Source organism: Mixophyes fleayi, unplaced genomic scaffold (assembly GCF_038048845.1).
Source record: "Mixophyes fleayi isolate aMixFle1 unplaced genomic scaffold, aMixFle1.hap1 Scaffold_292, whole genome shotgun sequence".
Lineage (NCBI taxonomy): Eukaryota > Metazoa > Chordata > Amphibia > Anura > Limnodynastidae > Mixophyes > Mixophyes fleayi.
This window is the reverse complement of record NW_027446972.1, coordinates 50,001-57,500: the sequence shown is the minus strand read 5'-3', so window position 1 is coordinate 57,500 and position 7,500 is coordinate 50,001. Positions and strand designations below refer to the sequence as shown.

The following is a 7,500-nucleotide window of genomic DNA, read 5'->3' as shown; positions in this document are numbered from 1 at the left end:
CAGGGCCGGCCCTGGTTAGTACTTGGATGGGAGACCACTTGGGAATTCCAGGAGCTGTTGGCCTATTTTTTTTCTCTCTCTTGTTCTTGCTTCCTTCAATGCTGATTTTGAGATGTATAAGAGATGTAGGTCAGTAGACAACCAATACCTACAGCCTCACCACCCTGAACAAGAACAATTTCGTCAGATCTTGGAAGCTAAGCAGGGCCGGCCCTGGTTAGTACTTGGATGGGAGACCACTTGGGAATTCCAGGAGCTGTTGGCCTATTTTTTTTCTCTCTCTTGTTCTTGCTTCCTTTAATGCTGGTTTTGAGATGTATAAGAGATGTAAGTCAGGAGGCAACCAGTACCTACAGCCACACCACCCTGAACAAGCCCAATCTTAACTGATCTTGGAAGCTAAGCAGTGCTGGGCCTGGTTAGTACTTGGATGGGAGACCACCTGGGAATTCCAGGTGTTGTAAGCCTATTTTTTTTCTCTCTCTTGTTCTTGCTTCCTTCAATGCTGGTTTTGAGATGTATAAGAGATGTAGGTCAGTAGGCAACCTATACCTACAGCCACACCACCCTGAACAAGAACAATCTCGTCTGATCTTGGAAGCTAAGCAGGGCTGGGCCTGGTTAGTTCTTGGATGGGAGACCACCTGGGAATACCAGGTGCCATAGGCCTTTTTTTTTTCTCTCTCTTGTTCTTGCTTCCTTCAATGCTGGTTTTAAGATGAATAAGAGATGTAGGTCAGTAGGCAACCAATACCTACAGCCACACCACCCTGAACAAGCCCAATATCATCTGATCTTGGAAGCTAAGCAGGGCCAGGCCTGGTTAGTACTTGGATGGGAGACCAACTGGGAATACCAGGTGCTGTAGGCATTTTTTTTCTTGCTCTTGCTTCCTTCAATGCTGGTTTTGAGATGTATAAGAGATGTAGGTCAGGAGGCAACCAATAGCTACAGCCACACCACCCTAAACAAGCCCAATCTCATCTGATCTTGGAAGCTAAGCAGGGCCAGGCCTGGTTAGTACTTGGATTGGAGACCACCTGGGAATACCAGGTGCTGTAGGCTTTTTTTTTTCTCTCTCTTGTTCTTGCTTCCTTCAATGCTGGTTTTGAGATGTATAAGAGATGTAGGTCAGTAGACAACCAATACCTACAGCCACACCACCCTGAACAAGAACAATTTCGTCAGATCTTGGAAGCTAAGCAGGGCCGGGCCTGGTTAGTACTTGGATGGGAGACCACTTGGGAATTCCAGGAGCTGTTGGCCTTTTTTTTTTTCTCTCTCTTGTTCTTCTTCCTTCAATGCTGATTTTGAGATGTATAAGAGATGTAGGTCAGTAGGCAACCATTACCTACAGCCACACCACCCTCAGCAAGGCTAATCTAAACTGATCTTGGAAGCTAAGCAGGGCCAGGCCTGGTTAGTACTTGGATGGGAGACCACCTGCGAATACCTGGTGCCATGGGCCTTTTTTTTTTCTCTCTCTTGTTCTTGCTGCCTTCAATGCTGGTTTTGAGATGTATAAGAGATGTAGGTCAGTAGGCAACCAAATATCTACAGCCACACCACCCTGAACAAGCCCAATCTCATCTGATCTTGTAAGCTAAACAGGGCCGGGCCTGGTTAGTACTTGGATGTGAGGCAACCTGGGAATTCCAGGAGCTGTAGGTCTTTTTTTTTTCTCTCTCTTGTTCTTGCTTCCTTCAATGCTGGTTTTGAGATGTAGGTCAGTAGGCAACAAAAACGTACAGCCACACCACACTGAGCAAGTCCAATGTCGTCTGATCTTGGAAGCTAAGCAGGGTCAGGCCTGGTTAATATTTCGATGGGAGACCACCTGGAAATACCAGTTGCTGTAGGCCTTTTTTTTTCTCTCTCTTGTTCTTGCTTCCTTCAATGCTAGTTTTGAGATGTATAAGAGATGTAGGTAAGTAGGCATCCAATACATACAGCCACACCTCCCTGAACAAGCCCAAACTCGTCTGATCTTGGAAGCTAAGTAGGGCCGGGCCTGGTTAGTACTTGGATGGGAGACCACCTCGGAATTCCAGGTGTTGTAAGCTTTTTTTTTTTCTCTCTCTTGTTCTTGCTTCCTTCAATGCTGATTTTGAGATGTATAAGAGATGTAGGTCAGTAGGCAACCATTACCTACAGCCACACCACCCTCAGCAAGGCTAATCTAAACTGATCTTGGAAGCTAAGCAGGGCCAGGCCTGGTTAGTACTTGGATGGGAGACCACCTGCGAATACCTGGTGCCATGGGCCTTTTTTTTTTCTCTCTCTTGTTCTTGCTGCCTTCAATGCTGGTTTTGAGATGTATAAGAGATGTAGGTCAGTAGGCAACCAAATATCTACAGCCACACCACCCTGAACAAGCCCAATCTCATCTGATCTTGTAAGCTAAACAGGGCCGGGCCTGGTTAGTACTTGGATGTGAGGCAACCTGGGAATTCCAGGAGCTGTAGGTCTTTTTTTTTTCTCTCTCTTGTTCTTGCTTCCTTCAATGCTGGTTTTGAGATGTAGGTCAGTAGGCAACAAAAACGTACAGCCACACCACACTGAGCAAGTCCAATGTCGTCTGATCTTGGAAGCTAAGCAGGGTCAGGCCTGGTTAATATTTCGATGGGAGACCACCTGGAAATACCAGTTGCTGTAGGCCTTTTTTTTTCTCTCTCTTGTTCTTGCTTCCTTCAATGCTAGTTTTGAGATGTATAAGAGATGTAGGTAAGTAGGCATCCAATACATACAGCCACACCTCCCTGAACAAGCCCAAACTCGTCTGATCTTGGAAGCTAAGTAGGGCCGGGCCTGGTTAGTACTTGGATGGGAGACCACCTCGGAATTCCAGGTGTTGTAAGCTTTTTTTTTTTCTCTCTCTTGTTCTTGCTTCCTTCAATGCTGGTTTTGAGATGTATAAGAGATGTAGGTCAGGAGGCTACCAATACCTACAGCCACATCACCCTGAGCAAGCCCAATCTTAACTGATCGTGGAAGCTAAGCAGTGCTGGGCCTAGTAAGTACTTGGATGGGAGACCACTTGGGAATTCCAGGAGCTGTTGGCCTTTTTTTTTTCTCTCTCTTGTTCTTGCTTCCTTCAATGCTGGTTTTGAGATGTATAAGAGATGTAGGTCAGGAGGCTACCAATACCTACAGCCACATCACCCTGAGCAAGCGCAATCTTAGCTGATTGTGGAAGCTAAGCAGTGCTGGGCCTAGTAAGTACTTGGATGGGAGACCACCTCTGAATTCCAGGTGTTGTAAGCTTTTTTTTTTTCTCTCTCTTGTTCTTGCTTCCTTCAATGCTGGTTTGGAGATGTATAAGAGATGTAGGTCTGTAAACAACCAACACCTACAGCCACACTGCCCTGAACAAGCCCAATCTCGTCTGATCTTGGAAGTTAAGCAGGGCCGGGCCTGGTTAGTACTTGGATGGGAGACCACCTGGGAATACCAGGTGCCATAGGCATTTTTTTTTCTCTCTCTTGTTCTTGCTTCCTTCAATGCTGGTTTTAAGATGAATAAGAGATGTAGGTCAGTCGATAACCAATACCTACAGCCACACCACCCTGAACAAGCCCAATCTCGCCTGATCTTGGAAGCTAAGCAGGGTCGGGCCTGGTTAGTACTTGGATGGGAGACCACCTGGGAATACCAGGTGCCGTATGCCTTTGTTTTCTCTCGCTTGTCCTTGGTTCCTTCAATGCTGGTTTTGAGATGTAGGTCAGTAGGCAACAAATACCTACAGCCACACCACCCTGAACAAGCCTAATCTCGTCTGATCTTGGAAACTAAGCAGGGTCGGGCCTGGTTAGTAATTGGATGGGAGACCACCTGGGAATACCAGGTGCCATAGGCCTTTTTTTTTTCTCTCTCTTGTTCTTGCTTCCTTCAATGCTGGTTTTGAGATGTATAAGAGATGTAGGTCAGGAGGCAACCAATACCTACAGCCACACCACCCTGAGCAAGCCCAATCTTAACTGATCTTGGAAGCTAAGCAGTGCTGGGCCTGGTAAGTACTTGGATGGGAGACCACCTGGGAATTCCAGGTGTTGTAAGCCTTTTTTTTTTCTCTCTCTTGTTCTTGCTTCCTTCAATGCTGGTTTTGAGATGTATAAGAGATGTAGGTCAGTAGGCAACCAATACCTACAGCCACACCACCCTGAACAAGAACAATCTCGTCTGATCTTGGAAACTAAGCAGGGCTGGGCCTGGTTAGTACTTTGATGGGAGACCACCTGGGAATACCAGGTGCCGTAGGCCTTTTTTTTTTCTCTCTCTTGTTCTTGCTTCCTTCAATGCTGGTTTTGAGATGTATAAGAGATGTAGGTAAGGAGGCAACAAATACCTACAGAGACGCCACCCTGAACAAGCCCAATCTCGTCTAATCTTGGAAGCTAAGCAGGGCCGGGCCTGGTTAGTACTTGGATGGGAGACCACCTGGGAATACCAGGTTCTTTAGGCCTTTTTTTTCTCTCTCTCTCTCTCTTGTTCTTGCTTCCTTCAATGCTGGTTTTGAGATGTATAAGAGATGTAGGTCAGTAGACAACCAAAACCCACGGCCACACCACCCTGAACAAGCCTAATCTCGTCTGATCTTGAAAGCTAAGCAGGGCCGGGCCTGGTTAGTACTTGGATGGGAGACCACTTGGGAATTCCAGGAGCTGTTGGCCATTTTTTTGTCTCTCTCTTGTTCTTGCTTCCTTCAATGCTGGTTTTGAGATGTATGAGAGATGTAGGTCTGTAAGCAACCAACACCTACAGCCACACCACCCTGAACAAGCCTAATCTCATCTGATCTTGGAAGCTAAGCAGGGCCGGGCCTGGTTAGTACTTGGATGGGAGACTACCTGGGAATACCAGGTGCAATAGGCATTTTTTTTCTCTCTCTTGTTCTTGCTTCCTTCAATGCTGGTTTTGAGATGAATAAGAGATGTAGGTCAGTAGATAACCAATACCTACAGCCACACCACCCTGAACAAGCCCAATCTCGCCTGATCTTGGAAGCTTAGCAGGGCCGGGCCTGGTTAGTAGTTGGATGGGAGACCACCTGGGAATACCAGGTGCCGTAGGCCTTTTTTTTTCTCTCTCTTGTTCTTGCTTCCTTCAATGCTGGTTTTGAGATGTATAAGAGATGTAGGTCAGTAGGCAAGCAATACCTACAGCCACACCACCCTGAACAAGCCCAATCTCGCCTGATCTTGGAAGCTAAGCAGAGCCGGGCCTGGTTAGTACTTGGATGGGAGACCACCTGGGAATACCAGGTGCTGTAGGCCTTTTTTTTCTCTCTCTCTTGTTCTTGCTTCCTTCAATGCTGGTTTTGAGATGTATGAGAGATGTAGGTCAGTAGGGAACCAATACCTATAGCCACACCACCCTGAACAAGCCCAATCTTGCCTGATCTTGGAAGCTAAGCAGGGCCGGGCCTGGTTAGTACTTGGATGGGAGACCACCTGGGAATACCAGGTGCCGTAGGCCTTTTTTTTTCTCTCTATTGTTCTTGCTTCCTTCAATGCTGGTTTTGAGATGTATAAGAGATGTAGGTCAGTAGGCAATCAATACATACAGCCACACCACCCTGAACAAGAACAATTTCGTCTGATCTTGGAAGCTAAGCAGGGCTGGGCCTGGTTAGTACTTGGATGGGAGACCACCTGGGAATACCAGGTGCTTTAGGCCTTTTTTTTTCTCCCTCTTGTTCTTGCTTCCTTCAATGCTGGTTTTGAGATGTATAAGAGATGTAGGTCAGGAGGGAACCAATACCTACAGCCACACCACCCTGAACAAGACCAATCTCATCTGATCTTGGAAGCTAAGCAGTGCCAGGCCTGGTTAGTACTTGGATGGGAGACCACTTGGGAATTCCAGGAGCTGTTGGCCTTTTTTTTTTTTTCTCTCTCTTGTTCTTGCTTCCTTCAATGCTGGTTTTGAGATGTAGGTCAGTAGGCAACAAATAACTACAGCCACACCACCCTGAACAAGCCTAATCTCGTCTGATCTTGGAAACTAAGCAGGGTCAGGCCTGGTTAGTAATTGGATGGGAGACCACCTGGGAATACCAGGTGCCATAGGCCTTTTTTTTTTCTCTCTCTTGTTCTTGCTTCCTTCAATGCTGGTTTTGAGATGTATAAGAGATGTAGGTCAGGAGGCAACCAATACCTACAGCCACACCACCCTGAGCAAGCCCAATCTTAACTGATCTTGGAAGCTAAGCAGTGCTGGGCCTGGTAAGTACTTGGATGGGAGACCACCTGGGAATTCCAGGTGTTGTAAGCCTTTTTTTTTCTCTCTCTTGTTCTTGCTTCCTTCAATGCTGGTTTTGAGATGTATAAGAGATGTAGGTCAGTAGGCAACCAATACCTACAGCCACACCACCCTGAACAAGAACAATCTCATCTGATCTTGGAAGCTAAGCAGGGCTGGGCCTGGTTAGTACTTCGATGGGAGACCACCTGGGAATACCAGGTGCCATAGGCCTTTTTTTTTTTCTCTCTCTTGTTCTTGCTTCCTTCAATGCTGGTTTTGAGATGTATAAGAGATGTAGGTAAGGAGGCAACAAGTACCTACAGAGACGCCACCCTGAACAAGCCCAATCTCGTCTAATCTTGGAAGCTAAGCAGGGCCGGGCCTGGTTAGTACTTGGATGGGAGACCACCTGGGAATACCAGGTTCTTTAGGCCTTTTTTTTCTCTCTCTCTCTCTCTTGTTCTTGCTTCCTTCAATGCTGGTTTTGAGATGTATAAGAGATGTAGGTCAGTAGACAACCAAAACCCACGGCCACACCACCCTGAACAAGCCTAATCTCGTCTGATCTTGAAAGCTAAGCAGGGCCGGGCCTGGTTAGTACTTGGATGGGAGACCACTTGGGAATTCCAGGAGCTGTTGGCCTTTTTTTTTTCTCTCTCTTGTTCTTGCTTCCTTCAATGCTGGTTTTGAGATGTAGGTCAGTAGGCAAGCAATACCTACAGCCACACCACCCTGAACAAGCCCAATCTCGCCTGATCTTGGAAGCTAAGCAGGGCCGGGCCTGGTTAGTACTTGGATGGGAGACCACCTGGGAATACCAGGTGCTGTAGGCCTTTTTTTTCTCTCTCTCTTGTTCTTGCTTCCTTCAATGCTGGTTTTGAGATGTATGAGAGATGTAGGTCTGTAAGCAACCAATACCTACAGCCACACCACCCTGAACAAGCCTAATCTCATCTGATCTTGGAAGCTAAGCAGGGCCGGGCCTGGTTAGTACTTGGATGGGAGACTACCTGGAAATACCAGGTGCCGTAGGCATTTTTTTTTCTCTCTCTTGTTCTTGCTTCCTTCAATGCTGGTTTTGAGATGAATAAGAGATGTAGGTCAGTAGATAACCAATACCTACAGCCACACCACCCTGAACAAGCCCAATCTCGCCTGATCTTGGAAGCTAAGCAGGGCCGGGCCTGGTTAGTAGTTGGATGGGAGACCATCTGGGAATATCAGGTGCCATAGGCCTTTTTTTTCTCTCTCTTGTTC

At 46.9% G+C, this 7,500-nt stretch overlaps 1 non-coding gene and 31 pseudogenes across 1 annotated transcript; all 32 read left to right on the top strand.

The window, feature by feature from the left end:
- Positions 1-63, top strand: part of LOC142127802 (5S ribosomal RNA) — a 119-nt pseudogene extending 56 nt beyond the window's left edge.
- Positions 64-146: 83 nt separating this feature from the next.
- Positions 147-265, top strand: LOC142127801 (5S ribosomal RNA; annotated as a pseudogene).
- An 83-nt stretch (positions 266-348) lies between these two features.
- On the top strand, positions 349-467 carry LOC142127561 (5S ribosomal RNA; annotated as a pseudogene).
- An 83-nt stretch (positions 468-550) lies between these two features.
- On the top strand, positions 551-669 carry LOC142127678 (5S ribosomal RNA; annotated as a pseudogene).
- Positions 670-752: 83 nt separating this feature from the next.
- Positions 753-871, top strand: LOC142127498 (5S ribosomal RNA; annotated as a pseudogene).
- A 75-nt stretch (positions 872-946) lies between these two features.
- LOC142127603 (5S ribosomal RNA) lies at positions 947-1,065 on the top strand (annotated as a pseudogene).
- Positions 1,066-1,147: 82 nt separating this feature from the next.
- On the top strand, positions 1,148-1,266 carry LOC142127628 (5S ribosomal RNA; annotated as a pseudogene).
- Positions 1,267-1,552: 286 nt separating this feature from the next.
- LOC142127734 (5S ribosomal RNA) lies at positions 1,553-1,671 on the top strand (annotated as a pseudogene).
- Positions 1,672-1,944: 273 nt separating this feature from the next.
- On the top strand, positions 1,945-2,063 carry LOC142127570 (5S ribosomal RNA; annotated as a pseudogene).
- A 286-nt stretch (positions 2,064-2,349) lies between these two features.
- LOC142127733 (5S ribosomal RNA) lies at positions 2,350-2,468 on the top strand (annotated as a pseudogene).
- Positions 2,469-2,741: 273 nt separating this feature from the next.
- Positions 2,742-2,860, top strand: LOC142127569 (5S ribosomal RNA; annotated as a pseudogene).
- Positions 2,861-3,347: 487 nt separating this feature from the next.
- LOC142127451 (5S ribosomal RNA) lies at positions 3,348-3,466 on the top strand (annotated as a pseudogene).
- An 82-nt stretch (positions 3,467-3,548) lies between these two features.
- LOC142127438 (5S ribosomal RNA) lies at positions 3,549-3,667 on the top strand (annotated as a pseudogene).
- Positions 3,668-3,737: 70 nt separating this feature from the next.
- Positions 3,738-3,856, top strand: LOC142127542 (5S ribosomal RNA; annotated as a pseudogene).
- Positions 3,857-3,939: 83 nt separating this feature from the next.
- LOC142127671 (5S ribosomal RNA) lies at positions 3,940-4,058 on the top strand (annotated as a pseudogene).
- Positions 4,059-4,141: 83 nt separating this feature from the next.
- LOC142127486 (5S ribosomal RNA) lies at positions 4,142-4,260 on the top strand (annotated as a pseudogene).
- An 83-nt stretch (positions 4,261-4,343) lies between these two features.
- On the top strand, positions 4,344-4,462 carry LOC142127600 (5S ribosomal RNA; annotated as a pseudogene).
- An 89-nt stretch (positions 4,463-4,551) lies between these two features.
- Positions 4,552-4,670, top strand: LOC142127505 (5S ribosomal RNA; annotated as a pseudogene).
- An 83-nt stretch (positions 4,671-4,753) lies between these two features.
- LOC142127508 (5S ribosomal RNA) lies at positions 4,754-4,872 on the top strand (annotated as a pseudogene).
- Positions 4,873-4,953: 81 nt separating this feature from the next.
- On the top strand, positions 4,954-5,072 carry LOC142127558 (5S ribosomal RNA; annotated as a pseudogene).
- Positions 5,073-5,154: 82 nt separating this feature from the next.
- LOC142127839 (5S ribosomal RNA) lies at positions 5,155-5,273 on the top strand (annotated as a pseudogene).
- Positions 5,274-5,356: 83 nt separating this feature from the next.
- LOC142127490 (5S ribosomal RNA) lies at positions 5,357-5,475 on the top strand (annotated as a pseudogene).
- Positions 5,476-5,557: 82 nt separating this feature from the next.
- Positions 5,558-5,676, top strand: LOC142127675 (5S ribosomal RNA; annotated as a pseudogene).
- An 82-nt stretch (positions 5,677-5,758) lies between these two features.
- Positions 5,759-5,877, top strand: LOC142127640 (5S ribosomal RNA; annotated as a pseudogene).
- Positions 5,878-5,952: 75 nt separating this feature from the next.
- Positions 5,953-6,071, top strand: LOC142127736 (5S ribosomal RNA; annotated as a pseudogene).
- An 83-nt stretch (positions 6,072-6,154) lies between these two features.
- On the top strand, positions 6,155-6,273 carry LOC142127670 (5S ribosomal RNA; annotated as a pseudogene).
- Positions 6,274-6,355: 82 nt separating this feature from the next.
- Positions 6,356-6,474, top strand: LOC142127539 (5S ribosomal RNA; annotated as a pseudogene).
- Positions 6,475-6,558: 84 nt separating this feature from the next.
- LOC142127598 (5S ribosomal RNA) lies at positions 6,559-6,677 on the top strand (annotated as a pseudogene).
- Positions 6,678-6,766: 89 nt separating this feature from the next.
- LOC142127504 (5S ribosomal RNA) lies at positions 6,767-6,885 on the top strand (annotated as a pseudogene).
- A 72-nt stretch (positions 6,886-6,957) lies between these two features.
- On the top strand, positions 6,958-7,076 carry LOC142127485 (5S ribosomal RNA). The gene has a single exon (XR_012685381.1). It is a non-coding gene; the product is annotated as a 5S ribosomal RNA (ribosomal RNA).
- Positions 7,077-7,159: 83 nt separating this feature from the next.
- LOC142127493 (5S ribosomal RNA) lies at positions 7,160-7,278 on the top strand (annotated as a pseudogene).
- Positions 7,279-7,360: 82 nt separating this feature from the next.
- Positions 7,361-7,479, top strand: LOC142127605 (5S ribosomal RNA; annotated as a pseudogene).
- The last annotated feature ends 21 nt before the right edge of the window (positions 7,480-7,500 follow it).